Genomic DNA, 14,488 nt, shown 5'->3' on the forward strand with positions numbered 1-14,488 from the left:
TCTCGGTGAGGATTGTTCATAGTGTTTGGCTGCGCTGAGCCTGTTTTGAGACGTATGTGAAGAGTTGTGTTGCTTGGAATGAGTTTTGCAGGAGATGCAAACTGTTTAGCTCAGGTGACTGTATAATGCAGACTGTAGTTAGAGTTTTGCACATGTGGCTTCTGTTGTGACCACTTTCGTTTAGCAATCGAAAAAAACTAATGGTCCAAACATATGCACGTACACAAGCGTACACATCGATTTTAAAAATAAGCCCTGTATTTGAAAGCATTATCGCTGGTAAATTCAAAAGATATGTTCAAGATAGCTTCACCTTTGTCATAATAAAACACACACACACACACACACATACACATACTGCCCGCTAAATGTACACTCACCTGTGAATTAACTCATTTGAAATCACACTGATAACAGACCTGCCATGTCCACCTACAACATGGAAAGTGATCCTCTGCATCCCCTGTGATACCTCCCTCTTTGATAATATACAAATTCATTATTCAACACGGCCTGTCAGATAAACAAAATATTTGGCTGGTTAGCTGTCTGGTGGTCTTGTCTTTTATCCAGCAACTAAAGTGCCCCTGACCAAGCACATCATAGTGGCAGCAATCCCAGGTGGGGTGTAGTGTAGGATGAGACCTCCTATTGATCTGGTCTTGAGTTTCTAAGAGGTTTAGATGGATTACGCTGTCTGTTAATGTTTGCATTGAACGTTGACTGATCATAACAGTCATGTATATGTTTGAATATTTACACGTCATGTTTGGCCACAAGGGAAAAAAGGATTTATCCTTAGTTGGACTGGGAGGCATATGTGAGCCAACATCTCCTATACCTTCCAGGTACTGAAGCCTATGTGTTACTGGCAGGGCTTAAGTGTTCAAAGCTACCTTCATGCAGTGGCTGGTGAGTCCTGCATGATAAGCAGGCATCTTTCTTCTGCGGCACAGTTCTCTGTTGGATGATGAAGACATCAGAAGCGACTGGGGCTGCTTCCTAGAAATGCACGCTGTGTATGCGTCGGGGTAAATGCATGCATGTGTATTTGTGAATGTGTTTATTTGAGTGTGGTTGTGTGTCCTAACCAAGCTGTTTAATCTGAGCCAGTCATTGAGGTTAGCATGGTTCTGGCAGCTTTTTGTCTTTCGATTGAAGGTGACATCACTCTAAAGATTCTCCACTTTGAGTGTGTGTGCGCGTACATTATGTGAGTAAAGCTACAGAATGTGTGTATGTTGCACAGATGCTGACAATTATGTCAGGGAAACCAGTGGGCAGGATGGAAAGTGTATTTGAACCTACATTACATAAGTCTACAATCAGTGGGTTTAGTAGTGATTGAAAGTATGGTAAACATGTTGGCAAGAACTAATCAGGGAATCTTTCATCTTCTAGTGTTGCAGCTTATTTGTGTGTGTGTGTGGGGGGGGGGGGATTTTGAAGGTGCACAAACGTGTCTTTTCACATAAATAATTAACAACACCCATTTTACAGCAGCATTACAGTCGACAGCTTTTTTTCAGAGCAGATGAGGCAAGATCCTCATCAACCCTCTTATTCCAACAAACACTAAGGTTAGAATCATTAATTGGTGGAACGGATTTCATTGGACAGCCCTTTATTAATGTTTTACTAGAGGATTGCCTCATTCTCAAATTACCATCCGGGCTGAATGTATCGCTGATTTGGCCTCTGGTCTGGGACCAGTGCAACACTCTTCTCTGTTCCATTTGTCGGGCCCCCTGAGTGTTTACAATCACCTTCCGTTGTAAAAATGTTCTGACTTTCCCTGAGGTTGACTTTTGTTAACTACGAGGTACCATGTCCCTGGTCTGTATATAGGGGAGAAGCAGCCAAAAAGAACCCGTGGACATCGTAAAACAGCCTCACAGGATATTGAAATAATGACCGTTGTTTGCGAAACAGGATAGCCCAACTCAAATCATTTCCTCATGTACTGTATTTGTCCTGAGCGATCATAAAATCTTCCGAGAGCACTCAAAGTTGTCTGCGGTCTGCTAATCCAATATGGAATGGGGCACATAGAAAAGAAACATTGCCTCTAACTACCTAGTTATCTGGCTGAGTCTGCTAAGCACCCTGAATCTGTTCAGATTTTTGGCCTATCAGTCTGGAGTGTGAGGGCACAGGCAGTGAATTAATGGTCAGGAGATTTATTTGTTTGGTGTAATAAGGACTGTAAAACAGTAAGAGCTCTGTGCAGCCTTGCAGGCCCCCTGCCCCGTGGGTACAATCAAATGTTGCCAGTAAATCAATAGAGCTGGAAGAGGTTTTTATAACCTGAGTTTAACACCAGGCTCTAAGTGCTCCAGGTGGCAGGTCATTTGTTCATTATCCCAACTTATCACAATAAACAATGGTAACTCTGATTGGACTACTCTGCCACCACAAGAGGAAGAAATTGGAGAGGACAAAAATCTCAGGTTGGCAAGGGAGGGCTAATAAGGAAGGCAGAGAGTGTGCAGGAGACAAGGGAGAACCAGAAGATTAACCACTGTAATTACGTACAGGAGCACAGAGGATGACTTGGACAGTACAACTAACATTGAGTGCGAGAGCTCTACAAGCTGTCAGCCTGTACAGATGACTCTGATGCCAGGGTTTATGCATGCCTCTTCTCTCTGTGCAACCAACAGGTCTGGGGTCTCATTTATCAAACTGTGCGTAGGATCCTTACTAAAAGTGTACGTACGCCCAAAAGCCAAAAATGGCGTCCGCCAAAAAATTTCAGATTTATAAAACCGTGCGTATCTGTAAGAAATGTTCCCTTTATAAATCACAGATTACCCATAAGTGTGCATATGTGAATCAGCATCTTATCCCGCCCTGTACACGCCCATTTTTAACCATAAATAGTCAATGCAAAGCACCTCATGAATGCTGATCAGTATGTTATTGACCCTGGCAGTTGTTGTTTTGTTACGCTGAACAATGACGACTGGCAGGAAAAAGCAAAAAACTTCTCAGACGTTCAGGAATTGCTGCAATTGAATTATAATTTTGGCCTGTTCTCACACAGTGTAGGGAAACCTGATCTATAGACTACCTGTATTAATAATACCGTCCAAAACGGTAGGCATTGCGGCACTCAGGGACAGCTTAGATATACCAGACCTATATGATAAGATTTAACAGAACTATATATTATATCTATATATAACAAGCCTTAGTGATAAAGTTGAAGATTATATATAATATTTATATAAAACACTTAGCTGTCTGCCATTTACCGCTGGAAACAGCCGGTTGCCCCTAGAGTGGCGAGGACCTGTATTTGGACCGAGATGGCACGGTTCCGGTGCATTGCCCTCTCTACCGGACCCAATTCAGTACATAGATCCAAGGGAATCTAAATCTGCATATTAGCCAGTCATTGTCCCTGAAGCCTCTTTCTCCCCTGATTCTTCCATTGGGGGTTAGTCCTCCTGCAGGGCCAACAGTGCCACCATGCAGCATTACGCACGGGGGTCACTGCAGTATTTATATGTTTACAACAATATGTGATTGTTAACACCTTGCCAAAATCTCAGCATTAACTAGTGGTATTCCCCACCCCGAGATACAATTTGAAGACGAAAGATAGTCTAATAGGCAAACACACTTTTGTTCATGCAGGTTTTGTCACGAACAGTATTAAAGTTCGGACCGATAATGAGGACATTAAGTTTAACGATTGTGCGAGAGCTTAACGGCTGTATTTCCAGACTTTGACATTTGATGATATATGCACAGTATTAAAGACATATATTTAGTGATTTAGGCTACACTGTGTTCTGCCGTTATCTAACGTTAGGGTATTTGATACTATCCTGTATTCAATGCAGTTGCTCCTCCTCCTGCGCTCCGTAGCGGACAATGTGACGGTGAGACAACGGCGATTAAATATTAAGAACACATTTTTATTTAAGATTTGAGTTGGAGGTGTTTATGGAACAATTATCACTCAGTACAAGCGCAAATAACACTGCTGGATTTAATCTTCATGACTGCAAATATTAAGAGTAGGCCAATCGTTACTCCCACTTTCTGTAGTCTGACTTCAGTTCAACACCTCACCATCTGCGTCGCCAATTCCCATTGTCTCCAAAATGTGCGTACGCATGGGTCAAAGTTTGCGTGGAGGACTGCACATTCTCCCGTCAAGTTAGTTTTTTATACATCACAACCTTTGCGTGGGAAGTGGCGTACGCACATTTTCAGCCCCGTTTTGTGCGTACATCACATTTATAAATGAGACCCCTGGGCTTTTAATATTGTAAATACAAACCGTGCAGCCTGTCCTTTGAGAGCAAGGTTGAGATTGTACATCTCACTGTAAAAATAACAAAAGATGTGTGTACAGAAACCAGATGAATTGCCTTAATATTTGTGTGGCCTCTTAAAAACAAGGGAATGAGAAGTATATTATGGTACCATATGGCAGCAGATCATTAAATGCCAGTAGTGTTTAAATCCCCATCACCATAGCGATACAGTACAGGCATCATTTGTACTCAAATACTTACGAAAAAGAGAGATGTAAACATGATGCTCGTTTCAGTAGGTAAAGCAGTAAAATAGGCCTACATGCTGTTTGCAGATGGCTTTACCCAAACAACCTTACAGTAATGAGAGTGCATTTTTGTGACCCCACTGGGAATTGAACTTCTAACCCATGACAACCACATGCTTCATCAACTAGTCTGTTGGACCACATGGTTCCACACCTTGTAAAGGTGAGCAGTTTGTTTGCAAAAGACCCAGCATATAGGAACCACATGGAATATCATCGCCATACGGTACAGTGCGAAATTACTGCAATTTTAGTTATTCAAATTTTGTGTGGTTAATTTATGACTCCTGTACAGAAGCGTGGCAGCTGGAGTTGGTAATTATACAACACAATCTACTTTTTCTATTCTGCTGCCGACACAATACTGCATAATTTACATGTCTATTAGCTCATCAATTACAGTGTAATTACTTAGATGCACAACTAGCTTTTTACCATATTATAAAGCAAGTCATCAAATGAATAAGTGAACAAACAAACAAGGCGATAAAGCTGGAGCAAACAGAGTTGCGAACTGAAAAGCTGGATTTTCAGTATGCGACAAGAAGTCACCCCAGTTCCTCCAGCGTTGTTTTCTTTCTACTTCTCCTCTCTTAGTCTGAGAGGGCCTTATCCTCAGCTTATCATCTGCATTTGTTTAGCCCTGATTCCACTGGTCTGCAAACCGTCTCATGATTCATTACTGTAATTAATAAGCCTATCATGTGAAACAACAATACGGGTGCTGCATCTCAAGACTCATTGTCTCTCCCATAAGCTCTTTCAGTGATGCATAATCTAGCAGCGTGAATCTGTTCCTGCTTCTCTCTCTCTTTCTCTCTCTCTACTGCTTCTCCCGCCATCCCTCTGTCACTTTTTGATGAATTAATGACAGTGTGATTTTAGAAATGCATTATGCAGGACTAGAATTGCTTTGTAATGGAAACAAACAGACAGTGGTGTAGGTCAGGGTGGAAAATCTATTGACCATCAGCAGCACCTCATCCACTATGCATTACTTATAGAAGATAGATTTGCTTTTGCGCTGTGAATACTAAAACTTGAGCCACTTGATACTAAGTGTTGATGAGCCTTTTGCTATTTGGCAACATGGTTTGAGTTGTCGTTTCAATAACGTTAGAGGGATGAAACACAAGGCTCTCTGGGAACTTCAAACTGGAATGGGATGTGTGTTTGGGGTTATGTTGGGAACATATTTCCTTTACATTCATGATTGTTGTGGCTCTTAAATGTAGATGGAAATCACATTCATGAAGTTAAAAGAAATAAATGGCATTGATCCCATCATACTCTCTCAATCAAAAGCATTTTCTCTGCAGCTCTGCCATGTGGCACAGTCATTCTTTCTTAAAACGTCTGCATTAGGGATCCAATACAGAGTACCGATACGAGTACTTAATAATCCCTCTGGGGTCCGAGGGTGTTTTCAGACACGCAGATGATTTTGGCCTTCTCTGATATTGTTGTCAATTAGAACAAAGTACTATTTTCAAAGTACCATCCCTTTTTTCTATTCAAAGCTCAGTGCCTGGGCATTTCCCCGGGCTAGTGTCAATGAAATAAATCATATAATTACTAATATCAAAATACTGAGTGAAGTTTAGAAAGAATGAAGAACTCAAAGTCAGATGACATTATTCACGTGCATATTAAGTACCCATGTGGATTTACTGATCCAGCGGAGAGGATGGTTTATTTACACCAGCAGCTAAGTTAACAAGATTTTGTCAAAATTTAAAGACGTGTGGCAAACTATAACAGTTAAAACAGTTAGACTACACACCGAGAGCTTTCATTTCAGCATGTTTGTGAAAAAAAAAATCGCTATTTACCAAGTAGAGATGTGGTTGTTAAAACAGCGCTATGTAGAAACTGCATGCAGACAGGGCAGATTAAAATATCGCTTTCTTCATGTTTATGCCCGTTAATATGATAATTGCATTGTGCTAACACCGCTACTCTATGTTTCAGTGGGGAAGTTTATGGGCAACAGGCTGCTGATGTGCTTTTTCACAAAGCAGCTTTGGAAACACGGTTTCTGTGATGTGGTGACGGCACTGTGATGTGGTGACGGCTGGGACTCTCTCGGCTCCAATACGCTGAGAAGACATCTAAATCCAGTAATATTAACGAATGACAATGGCTGGTTGTCAAGTGCAATCATGCATTGGACAAGAGCCTAGTTATTTTTTTACAGCCAAAAATCTCCAAACTGCTGGCATTGCTCGCCTATCCCTGCTTGATGGAGAAGTTTTTGTCACATTGCTATGAGGTGGTATCGGGTGTGGTAGTATCATCTTTTTTTTATCTTTTTATGACGACAAGTAAAAGGAGAACATGTGCACGGCATCGTACCGATACCCAATACTGGCATCGGTATCGGTGCATCCCTCTTCTGCATCATACACTGATAACTAGACTCAGACAGAAGGTATCTTTGAAATGTATTTTTAATTAACAAAAGCCTCATTTCTTGTTCAGCTTTGGACTTTTCATTGAGCCTAGAACAGCATATTTAGCGCATTCACCCTGCTGTTGTTTTGGCTGCTGCAGGTCATAGCTGTGTTACATCTGGGGAAGTTAGCCTTGGTAATGGACTCCAGATTGGGGTCTGGGAGTTAAACAGTGATGAGCAATGGAAACTGTGGTCAGCAAGAGAGCAGCTGTAACCCTCTATAACAGGCGTGGACAAGATGGGAGGAAGGAAACAGGCAAAATGTTCAGAGGCCCAGCGATGGGTCTATTTTAGGAGAGGGCTGGAGGGAGAGGAGTGGGGGGGGAGGTCCAGCAGAGCAGCAGCACATGTGGTATGGTGCATACCGACTGTTGAAGACGGAGTGAGAGCTCAGCAGGAGAACATGAGGACTGGAGATAAATTGCTAGAGCTGAGGCACTGTTAACTCCAAAAACTAGTTTTTAATGTTGGGTCTGCCTTGAGAGTTTGTGTAAAGGATAAGTGGAGCTACACAAGTACAGCCCTGGAAAAAAGATATGTGGCAAGCCACCGTTGCATTATCCTTGAGAGAGAGGGAGAGAGAGACTGTTTTGTTTTTTTGTCATTAAGGTCTGTCCTAAGTGCCCTCTCAGGTTCTGTTTTCTCCTTTTGACCCCAGAATGGTCATCCATTAATGCCATTTGTTCAACACAACCAATTCTTTGTGAACATGCAAAAGAAATGGCTCAGTTATTGAAATGTATATTAGCCCCCATGGGCTCTGTTGTCTCTGCAGTTGAACAATTCTTATTGACGAGTGTTTGCTGCCAATGCAAGTTATTGTGTAAATAATTGATCTACTTGATCAGGCTCAATGGAAATCAACAAAATTATGGTTTAATAAGTGAAGATTTTTCTTGGGAAAAATGCTGATTATTACTGAAAAGGGACTAGGCTGTTATTGCGAGGTCATCTTTCAGATGGTCTTTGCTGTTTACGTTTCAATCTGTCTTTTTTTGTGTGTTTTGAGTTCCAAAGATTCTTGCTATAAGTGCTGAAATCCCCTCTTCTGGCTTATGTCTTGACAAAGTAAATAAATGATTCGGTACCCTCGCCAATCGGGTTGGAATGTCAAAGGTCGAGGGGTCAGAGCTGCAAGCAGACAAATTAGGTTTGAGGACAGCATACGCTCAGTTCCCCTCTATTTGATTACTGCCTACCCATGTGCCCTAGAACATGGACAAACAATCCAAGCACAGCTCACTGGTGAGTTTAATGTTGGAAATGTGAAGGTGAAAATACAAGCATATATAGTAATCCAGTCACCTCACCTTAAACATCTAACACTAAACTTTTCAGCAGGGCGGTCCTGTTTTGATTGAGGCCTCATGTGGTTAAAACAAATGCTGGGTTTTGAAGAAAAGCAACCATGTTAAACTGGTGGGGTAAAGCACTCGGCAGTGTGCAGTGTCTCAATGAGAAGAAAAGAGTTCAGTGTGTCTGTTACTATTGAAAAGTTCCGACTGCGCAGCCTGTCATTTGTTTTCAGGGCAGTAGACAACCCACAGGGAATGGATCTCATTTCAAACATTAAAGCTTCCAAAACACTTGAAGTAAACAAATTAGACTTGGTGTTTCAGATGGCTCAAATGACAATATTTCTCAATAATTGGAGATGATAAAGAACGTCTTTGATATGTTGGAGGCTTCACCATGTCTAGAAAGTAGTACGAATGGAGGCCTGCGGTTTTACTTCACAATCTCAGTCTCATTATAAACCTTCACAGCAATACAGTTTATAATGCTGTGTTTGGCTGAATAAACAGTTATGATTTGGCACAAATGCGGACGGCTGACTTCAGCGAGCTTCCAGCCTCTTTGTGTACACGATGTAAAGCTGGGAGCCAAGGAACGTTTCCAGGGAAAATTATGAATATACAGTCATGCATTATAGGTTTGCAGGTTAATTTATTTATTCTCCTGCAAAAGTCGGAAATGTAAGCCAGCCAAATCAATGTGAGAGAGTTCATCTCTGTCCACCTAATCATTTGCTAATGGCTACTATCAATTGTCTGCCCACGGCTCCAGCATCCAACACTGTTGCAATTAAAGTCAAAAAGCACATACAGTACTGTACTGTCGACTAAAGGCGCTTTAGCGTGGGGATTCCAGGTTAATGTATTGATTATCTCCTGCATGGCAAATTGGATTTATTCCACATCATCAGTCTTGTTTATTTATTTATAATCACACTGTAATTTATCAAAAATGAAAGAATTCCTATCTTGCTGATGGGTAAGAGCGTTTTCTGTCAAGGTAATCAAATGTATTGTTTCATTTTGAAGTATAGCACCATTCTTTTGATTTATGCACCAATGGCTGCTAAACAATAAAGTAAATCTGATAAAATGGAGGGGGGGGAACAAAAACAAAGTGAGTCCTAAAAGAAAGAATAACAGAACTAAATGTGCACTGCTGTGGGAATGCACCACAGGACATAGCTTGTATGTCACACAGACTTAACAACAGCTTGCACTTTTTGAACATGTTACTTATTTATTTATCTGATTGCTAGCCAGCCCTGCACCCATATTCTTGTACAGTACTTCTGCCAGCATCGACAAATACTACACTATACAAAGAAATGCTTGCTTTTGGAGTATTATTTATTCATGATGCCCTGGAGTCTGCCTGTCCATTCCTGACATCGTTTTAGTGTTCCTGCCACTGTTTCTCCCACTGTTTTTTTGTTGGCAATGAATTCCTCCAACAGGACTCTATATGATTAACATTCAAGTGAAAAAAACTGTAAACATCCTTTTTGCAATTGTTATCCAGGTCAAGCTCTAAAAATATCCATTATGCATAAGACAAACAGCTACTTATTTGTTTAATATTATTTATATTGTCAATATATTATGGTTATAGCTTTGCTGGAAGTGATCCCAGGCTTCTTAAGTCACTCTCAGGAGAGTGTTCCTATGTGCATAACAGTGTGTGGGGGTCCACACAGTAAGCTCTCCTCTGACATTGATGCACACTAATGTACTCCACCTCCCCTTGGGTAGACCTGTCTGGATCATCTAATCAGAAACCCATACATCCATCCACCCCATCCTTACGACGGTGTAGGGCTATGCAGGCGTAATAAAATGGTCTTAGTGGAGAAATGCTGTTTGATTGCTGCTGGCTAGCAAGGCGGTGGCTATTCACCATAATATAATATTCCCCCTGTAGTCTGCGCTTTAAACCTGTCTCACAGTGACAAGTGTGCATCACCCTGTGGGGTCAGTGGGGTCTCCAATCACTGTCCAACTACCTAGTCTGACTGACGCAAATCCTATAGAATCGCCTGGTTTGAACTTGAGCACGAGTCCCCTTTTGACACTTCCAGCACGTCTGCAGATCTCCAGTAACAATATCACCTATAGAATCAATCTCAGTGCTATGTTTGAGCCCTATGAAAGCCATTGATCAGCGCTTTAGATGTCATGGCCTTTCATAAATTGCAACCTTTTTAGTATTGGCATCCTCTGTCACTCCCAGAGACAGTCATGCTCATGAGTCTCACAGTGGGCAGAGTGAGAAAGTAGGAGTCCGAAGCAAAGCAGTGTTACAGGTTTCAATGCAGCTGCTCCTTATTGACAATTGGGCTCCTGTGGACCCCTGAAATGAAATCGGAGATGACAAGACCCTGACTTTGATCCTGATCCTACACCTCATTCCAGAAATATGTAATTGTGGCCCCTCCAGGGGAATTCAGTTTTTTTTTTTTTTTTTAAGGGAGGGTTATGAGAAATAACAATATTGGTAGTGTCGCTCAATCCTTCCTATCCAGTCCCATCATTCCATATATTTAAAAAGAGATGTCCAACGTGCAGCATTATGTGTTTTATGTGCTTGTGGGCCTTTCCAATGACACTAGGCCATCTTGTGCTATTCTTTCCTCTCCAATGCTCCAAGCAGAATGGGTTTTCAGGAGGAGGCAGCAGTCAGAAGTGCTTTAGCTTGTTAAAATTGACCATAAACAGCTCATTGTTTTAAGAGGGCCAGACACGGTCATTTGATACCGGCACTAGACTGGCTTCTTGCCCCTTAGCTATCCTGTTATTTCACTCTAGTAGTACACATGGGGTTCTACAGATGAAATATTGCCATTATAAGGCTAGCATTCACTGCTTGGGGAAGGATGTGTATAGAGTGGGGTTTTTTTTTTTACACTTGGGGAAATGTTAAGAGCTTAGATTCAAACTCATGGTGGATATTAATGTTACAGTGTATTATAACAGCTTCATTTAGATTTTTAATGTACAAGAATGTCATTGTTGTCAAAGATATATTTCTGCAGTGCCTTTCACTATTTGCATTTTTTTTTTATTGTTTTGGTAAAGTAAATGAACTTTAAGCAGCATGCAGCAAAAACATGATCACTCAAAAATAAAATAAGCATTTATTATTAAAAGAAATCAGAGTTGTTTGTTTGGATTAATGCACAATTTTCCTGTGAAGATAAAAGAGATGGTGCTCTCAGTACCCACCTGTCTCTTTCCACAGTGTTCTGCCTCCACACCCCCCCCCTCTTTCTGTTTCTCTCTTTCATATTCAGCCCATCAGTGGTGCGCCTGACGGCAGTCTGATGTGTTCTCAGCGTGCTCCTTAACATGCACATGTCAGCGCAGTTGAATGAGTCACCCGAACTGACAGCAGATGGTGCTCTTTGGGTACTAGAGGCCTGATCCATCCGCTCAGCCAACTCTCCATGCAATCTATCATCATTCTCCTTCTCTGTCTTCTCCCCCAAGACCACTGAGGGGACTCTGGACCACCATCCTCTGTGCCATCATTTACCTTTGAGCAGGGGAATGTCAGCTGGCTCAGATTTGGGCTTTTTATCCAGGGAGATGGAGGAAGCTAGTCGGTTTGCAGTTTAGACAGGGATCCATGGGGCACTTCTTAATGATGTGGTTCAGTGATAAACCTGGGAAGACTGACTGACTGAAAATTGTCTTGGCTGTGGTAGGAAAAGCAAAAAAAGGTGCACGTAGTAGAGAGACTGCTGGAGGAAAACATAGTGAGAGGGTAACTGAAGTTCAGTGTTTTAAACTTTCAAACTTGTCTCATTCTCCAAATGTTTGCATTATAAAGTGTGTGAAAGATGGCTTAACAACAGCAGGGACATAATTTCAACAAAGCCTAAAGTGGTGTAGGCGAACTACAAGAGCATTGTGAAATATGAAAACCCTATTGATCAGCATATTAAGTGTGCACATGAAGACACATTTTACCCAGAGAGTGTCTATAGTGTTATATAAAAGCCATAATGAATTCATTTGGGAACCTGATATACAGTATGTAGGATTTAGTTGTTTACAAGCTCTTTGACCTATTTCTGCAATGCAAGTGTTTTAATATGCCAAAGTGTTGCTAGGAGCCAATCAGGTATATTGCAGTGATTAGATTAAAATCCGATTTTTTTTTTTCGTCAACTCAGCAAAGCTGTATCGGTAGTCAATTAAGATCTGTCATAATGTGATGGAGGACAGTTTGAAATGATCCCCTGCTCTGCTAAATGTATGACAGGCTAGTACTAAAAGGGTCACTGCCGTGCCCTTGATTCACCAGAGGCTTTAAATACACAATCTGCTGGTTTCAACATATGCAATATTTCTGGTAGTCTCCAAGTGAAATGTCAATGAAGTGTGTCTGCAGGCGCCTGTGCGGACAGTTCTTTATACATATCCCATTATCCCACACAATAGAAATCAATGCACAAGTAATTCACATATTCATTAAGAAATAATGTCCACAGTTCTTAACCTATTTGTGAATTAGCTGACAAATGATTCCCTTTCACATTAGTGCTTTGACTGAGCGGCAGGCAGTGGAATTCAGACTTTGACACTTTTTTTCACTTGGTTAATAGTCCTACTTTATACTCATCAATCATGGCAGTCAAAAAATATTGATTGCTGGCTAGATTAAATCAGAGTTATTCCACTGCGATGGCTATTACAAAGTACAGCTATTACAGTGAAATAGTTCTTGATTTACAATGAGAGAGGATCTGCTGCCTTGTTGTAGTGCATTGTATTGAGGTGTGTGTGTGTGTGTGTCAATTCAGCTGATTCCATCTTTATGCAGTGTTTGGAAATACATTTTATTTTACCACAGCATGTATCCGCATTTCCATTTGCCACCTGGAGCTTTAATACCAAGTAACTATGCATATGAATCAACTTTGTTTTGTGAATGCAAGTTTTTTTGAGGGATCTCATGAGGTGAACGTTGCTCTGTATGACTCCATCTTTGCATAATGTGGATGACCCATGAGTGTGTGTTAGAGATGATGTCATCAGAAATACTCATAATCGGATTACTAAGAGAGTCCTAACCAGAGATGGCAAAAGTACTCACTTCCCGTACTCAAGTAGAAGTACAAATACTTGTGTTAAAAAATACTCTGGTAAAAGTAGAAGTACTGATTTAACTTCTTTACTCAAGTAAAAGTAACAAGGTATAAAAGTAAAAGTAGCCTTGCGAATGACAACCATTTTTTATGCAAAGCTACCTGGACCACACAAATGAAACTTCAGTGGACAAGGAAAAAGGCAAGGCTCTTTATGCCATTAGGCCTAAAACATCACATATGATTATTGTGACAGAGACTGGGATTCCAGGTTAATAAGATTCTGACTGAGTAGCAAGATATGAATTCAATTGTGATTCTGTGAGAATTCAAACATGAGTCCTCGAACTTACGTCTGAGAGGTTTGAGACATTAACGTTAACATTAGCCCAAAATGAAGTCGATTTGAGACAAGACCAAGTAACGTTAACTTAAGTGGTCTCGAAAACAAGAACAGCCTTGAGTAACGTTAAAGTTACTACAGCACTGTAGTAAGGCATCATCATTGCTAGCAGGAGAACAAATGTAACTGACCATTAACGTAAACTTAATAAAGTTACTGAAACAAACAACAGATGGCTTTTGATAACAACAAAAAGATGCATTTACCTCGGTCTTTTTTTTTTTTTCTATGGTGAATTCTTGAAAGCCAGCAGTTCATGGTATTTCGGTTGGCACAATTTGCAGTACATTATAACAACATATATTCCCATCCAATTAGATTGAATTCGGTATTGATGACGCGAAAAATAACGATAACTCCACTGAAATTATTTGAAACTAAAGTAACGAGCCAATTTTGTAAAATGTAAGGAGTAGAAAGTACCGATATTCGTGTTTTAAAAATGTAAAAGTAAAAAGTTGGCACAAAATAAATAGTAAAGTAAAAATATCTACTTGAGTACAGTTACGAAGTATTTGTACTTCGTTACTTCCCATCTCTGGTCCTAACACCTGTGACCTGATCTGTATCATACAAGTAAACACTGAGAAACAAAGATTTTTCTCCCGTCTTCTATATTCTGTTCTCTGCCACACCGGCAGTATGGAACCACGCTCTGTTGGAGAT

The sequence above is a fragment of the Perca fluviatilis genome, chromosome 20 (assembly GCF_010015445.1).
Source record: "Perca fluviatilis chromosome 20, GENO_Pfluv_1.0, whole genome shotgun sequence".
NCBI lineage: Eukaryota > Metazoa > Chordata > Actinopteri > Perciformes > Percidae > Perca > Perca fluviatilis.